Below are 13,758 nucleotides of genomic sequence, written 5' to 3'. Positions count from 1 at the left end.
TCTATGGTCATAAGACCTATCCCTATCTCTAGGAATGTTGCTGCCACCAGTGGGTTCTGACCCACACAATTTTTGCTCTCTAGCCAGAGCAAGCTTCTCTTTGGCAAGGGCAATTTCTTCCCTCTGAATCCTCAGATTAGCTTCCCTCATTCTGGCTTTATGCTCCTTTCTCTCAGGTGAAGTCATTCCCCTGTGAGAGGAAGCATTAGAGATGCTAGAAACATGGGAGTCGATGGATTCCCTTGAAGGGGATCTGTCCCTCCTGCTTCTCTGTGAATGTCAACTTGTGGGTCTGTATGGGGGACCCCATGCAAACTCCCATGTAAACTTAAGTTAGCCTGGCTAAGTCTCCTTACTTGGCTCTGGCTGTCTACCTCCCCATCTGAAGTCCCATCTGACTCATCTGTGGTGGGTAGACCCTTATCTACAGCTATGGCACCATCCCTGGCAGCTCTTTCAGCATCATAGGCCTCCAGAAGCTCCACTAGCTGTCTAAGGGTAGGGTTTGCACCCTGTTTTATTCCTCTGGAGGTACACAATTGTCTCATCTCCTGGAATGTGAATGCATCATACCTAGAGGGAACCTGTCTAGGATTCTCCTCTCCTGAGGGAGCATCAGTGTGATCTCCATCCAGGGGCATGATTCTAGTGAGGGTGTGGTGTGTGCACCTACCTACTCTAGTTGTATCTACTAAACCTCTCTAGTAGTTGTAGTCAGGGTGTGTTACTCCCTTCAACCTACAACCACTAAGTCCAGTAGGACTTAAGTATTATAAACTATGTTATATGTACCTAGACAATATCTGTGTGATCTTTCAATTTAGTATCTCAAGATTACAATGGTATTACAACAGCAAGCTCAGATCCCAACCGCTGCTCACCAATGTGAGAAGTTGGCCTGATGTATGATGTCACTAGTTATAGTGTACACCTTATATCAGTCCAAATACCCTTATGGTGATTGGTTGTAAAGTCAACCTTATAGACCAGCTATCCTAGTGGTAGCATGGACAAGAGCAGTCTTAGGCTAAACTCTGAATGGCATGTGAAGCCAGCTGTGATACCATATATAATCCCTTGAATACCAAATGAAAGGACACCACAACAGATATATATATAAAATAAAGTGTATTTATTCTAAGCAAACCCTCAGCACTCTTTATGAGTTTAGAGGTAAGTACAACACAGTCTTATTAATGCATACAGTAAGTCACACAGGTAAGTAATACAGTTAGGCCCTAGGGGCCACGCAAACCATATACTAAATAAGTGGTATAAGAACCACTGCCACGGAAATAGAATAGGCCTAGGCCTAGGGAATCGCTGGGGCTACACTACACTAGCGTTAGTTAGGAAGTGGGAGGCCCACGGGATTCGTGTGCAGAGTGGAAACACTCACGCGTAATGCGTAAAAGTCAATAGCAATGTTACAGTTTAGAAATAGATAGATTTAGGACACTTCCGGAGTAGCTAGGAAGTTGAGACTTGAAAACTAGACACTAGGATAGTCACTATCCTGATGAGCACCGGAGTACCCAAGTTACCTAGCCCACAGGCTGCGGGTGCATAGGGGTGAAGATGCGTCGTTTTCGTCGTCGACTCCTATGGATGCCTGAAGAAAGATGCTGACAGGCAGTCAGGGGAGAGTGTCCGGTGGATCCCAAGGCTGGGATCAAGAAGAGAAGAAACCTGCAAGCAGAGGGGACAGAGTCAAGGTCACTAGCCAGTGACCACGTGGAACCAGGAAGGAACCAGGCGATGTCGTGAAGAGCTGCAGGTGAAGGTGAAGCTTGTCGCTGCAGCCAGGAGGACCAGGAAGCGCCGAGGACGACCAGGACCAGGAGGCGAGCTGTCCCATGAAGGCTCTTGCTGTCGGCGGCGTCGAAGTTGGACTAGGACTCACCAAGCCTTGGCAAGCGGAACCCACGAAGAACAAGGGACTTGCTTCTGGTGCAGAGCAGGAAGGTCTGGGGTGCTTCTTCTTTGCAGAGAAGCGGGAGCCAGTCTGGAGGAGCCAAACCAGCGCAGAAGATTTCAGGGAGCGTCGTCACAAAGGCCACTAGCCAGCGGGCAAGCAACCGGACAGACGCGGCAAGCAGGAAAATGCTGAAGGGCCCCACGCAGGACTCGTGGAGTGTGAGGGGCTGGTCTTCGGTGCAGTTGGTGCTTGGGGTTGGGGCTTCTCAATCCCCGGTGCACAACTTCGAGGGTACCTCAGAAGCTGCGCTGTAAGTTACTAGCCACTTTTCCCAGGTAGCCGGTCCCACGTCGCTCGTCGCCTCCACGGATCTCAGCTCTGCTGCAGATGTGGATGAGGGTCGGAGAAGTCTGGAAATCAAGGCTCTGGTCGGGCTCTGCAGTCGATTCCTCGTCGAACGTTTCACAAAGCAAAGGGTAGTCTCTTGATGGTGCCTGTTTGCACAGGGTAGCCACTCCTTGGCTACAAGGGAGATTCTTCAGTCTTCTTCTTTCGTCGAATGTCGAAGGTCCAGAGTTTCTGTTCAGTTTTGCAGGTTCAGGATAATCTAAAGTCTTGAGGCCCAACTCCCACTCTTATACTAATCTGGAGGGCTGGGATACCTGCTAGGTCACGCCTTATGGGTGGGACCTGGGAGGGGGTGGTTACACCCACTTCCCTTTGTCCAGTTTCGCGCCAGAGCTGGGGCTGGAGTGCCCCAGCGCCGGTTTGAACTGGACTATGCAAGGAACACCTTGTGTGCCCCAGGCATGTCTCATTCCTTTCAGCCCACCCTGCCCCAATACACTAAAGGCTGTCTGGGGAGGTGCTAGCACCTCCCCAAGCAGGAAACCTATTGTCCAGGCCTCCCTGGCTGGGATCACTCCCAGCAGCAGGAGGTCAGACTTGTGTCTGTGGCAGCAGCATCCATTTTGTGATGCTGAGGCTTTGGTTAGAGATAAACAGCAAAGTAGGATTTTAACATGTCTCTCCCTCTAGAAGGGAGGAATAATATCCTCATCACCAGAAATGGTATGGGGGTATTATTCCAAAGTGTTAGACACCTTACACGACATGTTTTGATAAAGCCAAACCATAGTTACCATAACCGTTTAAGATTATAAGGCACTTTAAGAGTATATGGTAGGCTATATCATAGAACAGCTATAAGGACATGGTTCCGAAAGCTGCAGACAGGCTCAGCTCATGCTAGAGCACCATCTCACATGTTACCAAGCACTCTGCCTCCAGGATTGTTAAGGCCTGCCATAGGAGTGACTGATAGGTACACATGTGTCTATATATAAGGGCAGATATAGGCATACTATATCTAAGCAAGGGGTGATTACACGACCTTGCCCCAGCTGAGTGATCAGCCAGTTGTGTCTGATTGGAAGGCCAGACCAGGGGTGGCATAATACATGCTGCAGCCCCTGGGAGGCCTAGGGTACACCTATGCCCTGGGTACCTAGGGTACACTATACAGGGTCCAATAAGGTGATCCTTACCAATTGGGTATGTACCTAGGGTACATGGAGTCCATTTTACAGAGAGAGCAGACAGCCTGAGACCCTGAATGTCAGGATCTCAGGCCAACTAAGTCGAAAAACCAGCTAGACACTAGGCAAAAAGTTGGGGGTAACCATAGTCAGATATCCACCTTCCTACACAGGGGACTTAAATGGAAGGAGGAATGGGAAGACAGAATTTCACTATATGCGGATGATATTCTGCTATATCTAGCAAAACCATACTCCTCAATCCACAGAGTATTACATATATTTACATTCTATCAAAAATACTCGGGGTATACCTTAAATTGGGACAAGTCGCTCATATATATACTATGCGGAGCGGAAGTTTTAACCTCCCTAGGGTCTGTACTGCAAAAATAGTCATGGAAGGGTTCAAATATCTGGGGTTTATTTAACGACTAACTCAGCATTGTTCCATGATAGAAACCTGGTTCCCCATTGCGAAAATTGCAAGAGGATGTGCATCATTGGAGACTCTGGCCCTCACATTGCTGGGCAAAGCCGCACTATACCAGATGATGGCTCTCCCCAGGTTTTTATATATCCTGCAAAATACTCCATACCCAGTGCCGGATAGATACTATAAGGCAATAGAATCGGAGATTAGAACGCTGCTGTGGAACAATGGTAACCCGCGTATAGCACTGACAAAACTCACGAAAAGTTGGTATGATGGTGAGATTGCCTTACCAGCAATTCAATATTATTACTGGGCATCTCAATTGATAGTGGTCAACCACTGGATGCCTTGGCCGGCAACGGAACCTGCTTACAGAATGGATAGGTATAACATGTCCCAGGGAATTACTTGAGAGCAATATATGGAGGGTGAACACATGCCCAGATGGTGACCCTGTGCCATATAGTCTCAAAGGAGCTGAGGAGTAATAACAAGATAACGAAGGCCACCCCACTGTTAGAAACAGGACAGCTGGGGGTACTAGCGGGATTTCCAGGATTTGACAAATGGAACTTGATTGGACTCGATAGAGTAGGAGATTTGTGGAAAGGGAAGAAAATCATTTCCTTCAAAGACCTCCAAAGAGACTATGAGCTGAATGAGGGGGAAAGTTTCCGATATCTCCAGGTCCGGAGTGTACTACAAAAAGCACTCCCTAGGGATGCAGAACTCTTGCTTTCTACAACTTTAGAAGTTAGTCTATTAGATAACTATATACCAAAAAAGGCAATATCTGTAACATACAGGAGGGAACATTTAAACACCAGTGGTGGGAGTGTCCAGTGATTAAGCTCTACTGGGGTAAAATAACATAAAAAATGCTAGCTTTGTGTAGGAAGGAAGTGAAGTTATCGCCCCGCTAGTGTCTCCTTAATGTATGGGATGCGGCTGACCTAACTATAAAGCGTAACATAGCCCAAGGGATGATATGTATGTCAATGGCCGACCATGACCAATAGCGGGACTAGAGAAAATGGAGAATTGTTGTCCTTGTGTGTACGAAGCTGTAACAATATGCATAACAGTATATTGACATTGATGTTTTATTTTGGTGTTTAATAAAAAGATTTGAAAAAAACATATTCTGGTCCCCTCCCAAGCTATTCATCATCCCAGAACCCTGTCTCCTACCCCCAACCAGTCTCCTCCTAAGAGCAAAACTCTGTCTCCATCACATCTACTAGAATCCTGAATAACACCTTCACCACATTAACCCAAACTGTGAACAGACAGGTACATGTACATGACAGTGGTACTATAGAGTGGTCTTCTTGGCAGGGGTTTTGCCTGCTTCAGAGGCATAAGCAGAACAGGCGGGGCTCCAAGTCTTGATGCAGAGACCTGTATGGAGGAGGTGATGAGCTGCAAGGTGGCTGCTATATGTAGCAGGCGATTGCCTCAGAATTCCCTGTGGTAGGACACCTGCATGTGCCTTTGTTGCTGACAACATAGCAACTTGTTCCTGTCAATCCTGCCTGGTAAAGGTGCAGATTGCATGTGTCATTTGGTGTCCTATTTCCTCGTGCCTTGGTGTTTGACCACTCTCAAGTTTCTTCGCTCTCTTTGCATCTGTTCCTGTAGGATGGATTAAGCCACGCCCTATTTACAACACTAAGTTAGCATAAACGAGATCATTGTTAGCAAGCAAGCTTGTCGTTTCTGCTGCGCTGCACACGATACTGTTGTTATGTGTTATTCATTTTAGAAATGCTGACTCGACTTTGCCTTACAGGATAACAAACTGTTGTTTCACATTCTTAACCGTGAAATGTGCCCTTGGTCTGTACATCATGCAAAGAACGCGTCTGGGTCACTAGAAGGTACAGAGTGTTGTGTTTAGATTGATCGTACCACTTGTTAGACATATCATGCATACAGCTGCCAATATCTGAAGGACAAGCGTCTTTAATATTGCAGAACAGTTTGGTTGTAGAGGCATTCGAACAGAAGAGCTGATGCATGAGAGAGCTGATCTTTTGATGTGATTCTACTAAGCTGATCTATACGGTATGGGGTCCCCCCTGTTAGCCTAAGAGACCTTCTAATAGTCTAATAATAATAATGTATTAGATTCTAGTGAAAGGAGTGTGGCTGTATACCACTGTCATTATTAGTATGATTGCTCCTTTCATTTTGTATGGTATTGTAATAATGCTTATGGTTCTGATCTGTACTGTTAGTCTGCTAGTGTTAGCCAAAGTACTGCATCTTAGGACGCGAGGTTTATAAAATAAACTCTTTAAACTTTACCGTGTCTGTGTTATTATGTTGTGGACTAACAAATAGATACGAACAGGTATTTAGGATTCCCACCACTCCTGAGAAATATCTAAGTCGCTTGTTCTGGTTTGTCTATACATTGGGACCGCCTAGCTAGATCTAGGCTAACGAATGGGATACTAAGCTAGTCGGATAAGGGGTTCTGGGTTCTGAGGGGAATTTTCTGGTACACCACAATTCTCTGAGGTCCTGGTCTCCTGCGCATAGTTCTGTGCAAAAGCAGAATCCCTGCAACATCGCGCACCTAACGTTTGGTCTTATGATCTGAGACGCTTTAGTAGTACTTGCGTTTAGTCCACAACTACCCTCACTCTCGTTTCTGGAAAGCAAGAGTGACGGTTTAACCTACCTGGGTTTTGACTAAAGGTTCTATCAAGCTTGAAAATTAAAAAGGTTACAATTTTTGAGCCCAAGTGCTGCTGTAAATATCGTTGTTACTCTTTAGGGTGTCCTTATGGCGGTTAATATTCCCGCTCATAGTAGGGTTCCTCTGCGCGCTCATTTGAGGGCTTATGGGGTACCTGATGACGGGATGGCCGTGGTCTTTGTGGTCAGTGCTGATGCCACCTACCCTTATGAGTTGTTTTACTCATGGGTGACCTTTGAGGAGGTGGATACGGACGATAATTTGTTCCACGAATATACAGCCACGCCTGTGCCTGCGGTTTATGCCCCATATAGGACGCTAAAAATTCCTATTTATGCCTGGCAGCATACAATTTGGTTTAATGGCGCCCTCCCCCATGAGGTCGTATCGGCGATAATGGGCCCGTTGTCAATTGCAGGGGCCACTTGGCCGGTACTGGCCGGATATACTCCACACCCACGCTACCTGACGGTGGGTGATTTACGAATGCTACACACAGCCCTGATTACGGTCCATAGGGCTTTAGTGCAGTATGTGTCACGCACAGTTCAGGTGGGAGCACCTGCGGTTGCTGGGCACGGGACGGATCACCATCACGCGGTGGTGATTAGCCCAGTTATGGTTAATGCGGTTGTCGGCAAGCGCCCCCTCAGTAAGGATGAATTTCCTTACTGGCTTGCGGAAAAATTTGATCAATTGGAAGCCGTGTTTCCAAACACTACACCTGTGGATAAACACAGGATACTCACCATTACTTTGCCGAAGGACCTGGTCCCTGAACTTGTTGATTGTGACAATTGGGGCAAGGTCTTTGCTGCGACCTATTCGAAGTGCTACGGCACTCCGTCTATGTCTGTACTACCCTCCGTCATCAAGAAAGTCCAAGAAAGTCATGGTGCGGAGGCAGCAATAGAGTTAGGATTAAGGCTTGTCAACAGTTTCGATGTGGTTTGTTCCATGGTAATGGGCAACCTCAAAGGAGATGCCATGCAGTTCCAAGTTGGTAATATGCTGGAACTTGTGGCTGATGCCGATAAACCAAGGGAGTTCGCAAAAATTATTGCGAAAGCCTATAGGATGGTTGGACGTAGTGCCTTAGGCGTGAAACCCACCATCAAAATTCCTGATGTAGTGCAGCAAACTAAGGTGAGTTCGTCTACAAAAGACGAAAAGCCCAACTTTCCTAAACAAAGTTGGCGAGCCAAAAAACAAGAGAAGCAGCAACAGAAACAGGTTTCTCGTCCTGCCTCACCCGTACAGTCATATAGTGAACGCACTTATGATTTGCGTGATCGTACTCGTATTAAGTCACCTGATAGATTTCAGGTTTCTGAACAACGCTCTCCTCGTTCTTCACAGAAAACATCGACTACGCACACTGGTGGTGGAGAGCGTGGGAGAGGACGGGGTGCTCAAGGTCGAGACCAGCCCCGCCAGTCTGACGGCAAAGGCAAGCAGGAAGACACTGCCAGACCACGTCCACCGTTTCAGAAAAAGAAAGTTGCTGCTATCTCTGCGAGATATGCCTCAGATGGTCAGGACACAGCTTCGGAACCTGACATGGGCACTAACTCTGCTAGACAGCGTGGCGGAGGTTACAGTAGTGCGGGCAGCATTGCGTCCATTTCTGGAGGCGACAGCAACTGACATTTATGTGACAGTTGAAACTGCTGATACTCGCGTAGCTCCCCCAGAAAGATTATTTGAAATAGTCCTTAATATTGAGGGTGACATACAACGCAAAATTAAAGTGGTTTTTTGGGATAATCTTACCACCACCTATGATATTCTTTTGGCGGAGAAAGATTGGCCTCCGGCTTTCATTTTGGACGCTCCAAGGGGAGAGGAAGTTATACTTCCTTCCTTTGGGCACGCAGTGCCCACGGATGAGTCCACTAGGTTAGCCGGGGAGTGGGCATAGGTGCTTGCACCTGCGTTATATCGTAATCAGGTTGGCTGGGATAAATGTTCTCCCAATCACGAGATTCCGTTGCGATCCGATCCCCAGCCTCAGCCCCAATATCCCATGCGTCGCGAGGCAAGATCTCACGTCGCGTCCATCCTTGAACAATTGGAATATCAAGGAGTGATTGAGACATGTGTGTCACCCATGAATAATCCTGTATTCACTGTGACGAAGCCTGACGGGTCGTACCACCTAGTTTTGGATTACCGGCATTTAAACTCGCATTGCCGGACGTGTGCGGTACAAAATACTCATAGTTCGGCTCTCGTTGATAGTCTTGTGAGAAAACGTTTCAAAACTACGCTCGACTTATCAAATGGCTTTTATTGCCATAACCTGTCCCCTCTTAGTTATGAGTGGACAGCATTCACCTCGGGTGGCAAACAAAAATTGTTCAAACGGCTCCCGATGGGCTATAAAAACAGCCCTGGAGTTTTTGCCGCTCGCGTGGTCTCTCTCTTGGAGATGGTAGACCCGGAGAAATACTCGTATGGTGATGACATCTATCTGACAGACGACGAGTTGCTTCCACACCTTGCTCGTGTGGATAACATAGTGACTGTGTTTGCAGACTTCGGTTACAAGTTTAACTTTAAGAAGTCCCACATTGCAGAGTTTACAGTGTTGTTCTTGGGGTACAAACTCAATAATGAGGGTCGAGGCTTGGCACCGCAATTCCTTGAGAAATGCGCACGCCTTCGTATCCCTACGACACTGAAAAAACTACAGTCCCTGCTGGGTTTTCTGAATTTCGGTCGATCCTACATTCCTGATTATGCGCAGCGTATCAAGACACTTTATGCCTTGATACAACCAACTTTTACCAGATCTTGCTGGCTGCCAGAGCACTCATTGGCATTGTATACTTTGCAAACTGATCTTCTTACAGCTAAATATTTAAAAACTCGTGACAACCACACCAACCTGGTCATTAGAATTGTTCCAGGCGCGGAAGGTTTCACGTACTTAACGTTCAATGAGGGAGATACAGTCCCCATTGCTTACAAATCTCATCTGTACACTTCGGCTGAGCTGCGATTTTCCACTGTTGAAAAAGTCTTGACAGCAGTTCAGATGGCGATCCTGAAAGAGCGAGCGCTATCACAAGGAAAGCGCATGCTGGTGGTAACACCGTTTCCTGCTCTCGAAGCAGTCACTAAAGCTAGTGTACCGAATTCTAAGGCTTTGCATCCGAGGTGGATACAATGGGCGACCTCCTTAGCTTCGCCTGACGTCGAATACATCTTTGACGCAGCGTTGCAGACTCAGGAGAGTTTGGAGTATGAATTCGTTCATCCTGCTCCTCTGTCATTGCGCCCCATCGAGGAATACCATTGTGTCATATACACTGACGGGTCGGTGCAACCCGCAACTGGATCAAGGCACGCTTATTCAGCGGCTTGCGCAATCGTAGTCGGTACTTTCGTAAATGGAGAGCTTCGTGCTCTAGTGCTTGCACTTGAGTTTGCTGATCACAGGGTCACTACTCTTATAGTGAGTGATTCTTACTATTGTGTTCAATCTTACAACGACAATTTGCTTTTTTGGATTATGAATGGTTTTCGTGATTCCAAAGGTGGCACAGTAAAGCATAAAACGCTTTGGGCTCGAGTGGCAGAACTTAAAGGGAGTCTGCCACTTGTGAATGTAATTCACACTCTTGGTCACCAACGAGTTGGTGTCCATGCTGTCGGTAACAGTTTGACTGATGAGGCAGCTAAAACAGCAGTGGCGACATATTTAGTAGCAGTAGTTACAAGATCAAAATCTAAGATAGATGCTGACATCTTGGCAGCTATTGCTGCTTCTGAGACAGGGACAAACTTCGCTAGAGGTTTCCCTTCTCGATACCATTATCACTTAAGTCCTGATAACGTCCCGTTAGTGAGGATTAACGACGTTGGTGATAGATTGATTCCCAACGCGGACTGCAGACCGAATTTGATAACGGCTGCCCACGAAGGTGTTGCGTCTGCGCATGCTGGAGTGTCAGCAACTGTGTCTCTTTTACAGCAACGTTACTGGTGGTACGGTTTGTATAAACAAGCGCGGGCTTATGTGCTTAGTTGTGACATTTGCCAGCAGATTAACCCTTCTTCTGCTGCACGTCCACCTCAAACGCAGCTGCATATATCTAATCAACCACTTGCGTGTGTTTATTTAGATCACTGCGGTCCTTTTACCTCTGATACTGCGTACAAGTACATCTTGGTTGCAGTGGATTCGTGCACACGTTTTCTGTGGGTGTGGCCACAAAGGAGTGCTGATGCCAGGACTGTCATCAGAGCATTGCGTGACTTTATAGGGAGTTTTGCGTGTGGTACCCTTCATTCTGATCAGGGCCTGGCGTTCGCCTCTAAGGCGTACAAAGATGCAATGAGAAGTTTGGGGGTCCAAGTCAAATTTTCGTCTCCATACCGGCCTGAGGGCAAAAGTGTTGTGGAACGGATGAACCGTGACCTAAAGCAATCGTTGACAGCCAAGGTGTTAGGTACAGGCCGGAACTGGCTTGCCCCCTTGTATGACGTCCAACGTGCACTTAATAACCTCCCTAGAAGGTCTCTGGGTGGGCGGACCCCGTACATGATGCTCTTTGGAGTGAGAATGTTTGTTCCGGACCTTGATGGCCGCGCCGTTTGACCTAGATGACCACTGTGCTGTATTGCAGAATCTACAAGAAGCAAGAGACACTCTGGGGGTACGCACCGTACATACACGGGTGGGGGTACGACTCGAACGTACACGGGTGTACATACACGGGGGGGTTCGACACGTACTCGGGTGTACATACACGGGGGGGTTCGACACGTACTCGGGTGTACGTACACGGGGGGTTCGACACGTACTCGGGTGTACATACACGGGGGGTACGGCGCGTACATGCGGGGGCTGGGGGGGGTACGGCGCGTACATGCGGGGGCTGGGGGGGGTACGGCGCGTACCGGGCACCTGTTTGGACGTCTCCATGGTTGCTATTGGAGTTCGGTGCGGACGGTCTTTTAACCATACGGTTGTACTATCGGACGCCCGGGACGGATCGTGATTCCCCGGTCGGACTTCGCTTTTCACGTTTGTACGGTAACTCGTCCGAGGACGTGTCGGACACTTTTTCCGACCCGAGGACGTGTGGGGATTTATTCCCAATGCGACTCGTAGGGGCTTTTTACCGTGCGAATCGTGATTGCCAGTTTGTACGGCACTTGTACGATTCGTACGGTAAAAAGACCGGATACGAGTCGTACGGGATTTTTTTTTACCGGATCGTAATTGGCACCTTTGTCTTCTAGAATTTATACATTAGATAATATTGTTTCTTCTGTCGTAGACATTGTACAAGATGATGTGTCTGTGTTGTATCTTGGCCAAAATCAGTTGCGTTCAATTATGCAGTTTGCATGGATATTACAAACGTTAAAGGCAGGGAAAGTCCCTTGGGATTACAGGAATATTTCATCATTGTTCCTTCCTTTTAATTTAACGGCAAAACAGCAGTTCATGTCCATGACAGACGCGACTTACGCATTGCTGCACATTGAAAAATTAGAGCCTTTGCCTTTTTCTGTTGCGGAGTTAAATTCAGCCGTGTGGCTTATCCACGGATTAGTCACTTTACCTTTCAGTTTGTTCAAATTTAGTTTGTGCATGGAGCATTATGCCATTGGCAGATATGAACAACTTGGTGATGCGTTCCTGCACGAAGTTTGGTCACTTCCGTTCACTTACAGATGCGTAAGGGATGGCAAGGAGGTTTACTTAAAAGGTGAAGAATGCACTTCCGCTCCTGATCACTCTGTGGTTTGTTAACATATACAATTACATGGCGCTTGCAATATACACGCTCCTAATTTAGCTTGTGTCCTAAAGGGGATTCCAATGCCAGTTATAACGTCTTCTTTTAAGCTGCTTGCCAACGGTAGTTATTTGCTTTTAAATAGTGAAGCTTGCTGTGGGATGCTAGTGGGTATTCCTTACATAGTCACTGTTTCGCAAAAAGTAGTTTGCTGTAATAAAGTCCTTTTCCCACCCCCGCAAGGCCGACTCGATATATCCATCTGGCCAGCGATTCCAACCTTGAACGCAGAGTTCAATAGGATGAGCAGAATAAGGGCTCTTTTGTCTAAAAAAGAGGTTGCGTTGACTTTGTCCCGTGAAACATTTCTTCTTAATGTGGCGAACACACGCACTGAGGTACAAGCTCTTTTAAATACCGACCTCCCCCTCCATTTTGGAACCTTGATTCAAACTATCTTTAATGCTTCGTCTACGACTGGCCTTGTTCATTTTTTAAAAATTGTGGGCTCGGGCCTCGTGACATCTTTCCAGACTGTTTTTGGTGTGATCCCCGCATTTTTACATTCTGTTTTTTCAAGTGTCTTCAGAGGGTTCCCTTTGCTCCTCGCTTTGGTGGCTGGGATCCTCTTGTTGATTTGCGCACTTCGATATGGCTGCACACCAGGAGTTGCAAGACAGCGTGCTGCGCTTGCTCCATCTTCGTAGCCGGATGCTTGATTACTACGGCACCTTACCACTGGCGGTATTAAGCGTCAAGTATGGATTGTCTTTCCGGTTTCCCTTCTTTACGTGTGTGCAACCTGTCCTTCATTGCCTAGATTGTCCCTTCCAATGGGCTCTGGACTTGTGCCTGTCAAACTTGGCGTCACCTGACCCGGATTTTGATGAACTAATGTGTCCCTTAGTGGCTCATGAATTTGATTGTTCTGGTGTCGGGTTTATGGCTTTGGGTGCTGCACACGGAGTCCTTGGTAACTGGGATATCGGAGAGGCGACTATTGAATTCCTTGAAAGGAGTTATATCGAGGAGACTGACAGTTGTCCTATCATGGTGCTGGATGCTCCGATACTTGCTGAACACGTGTGTTCCTTTCCCTTGTTAAATTGGATGGCGGATACTTTTGCGGAACGCTCCAATGATTTCCTCTTGGAAGCTGTTGCAACTTACGGTGCTTATACCTTTATGGATTGACTGATTGACATTGTCACTCCAGGGTGCATCCATATCATTTTTCATTTTTTATACGGATTTTTTTCTTTTTATTCTCGGACTTTACACTTACCTTATATGGACTTATAGTTCATGCCCTTGGTTCCGTTCTTAATCACTTGAACTCTGCGTTCTTGATAAGTGTATCCCTATTGGTTCGTGCTCCGATCATGGGGGGGTGTAGGATGGAT

Source organism: Triturus cristatus, chromosome 9 (assembly GCF_964204655.1).
Source record: "Triturus cristatus chromosome 9, aTriCri1.1, whole genome shotgun sequence".
In the NCBI taxonomy this organism is placed as follows: Eukaryota; Metazoa; Chordata; class Amphibia; order Caudata; family Salamandridae; genus Triturus; species Triturus cristatus.
Note: the sequence above shows the minus strand (reverse complement) of the source record.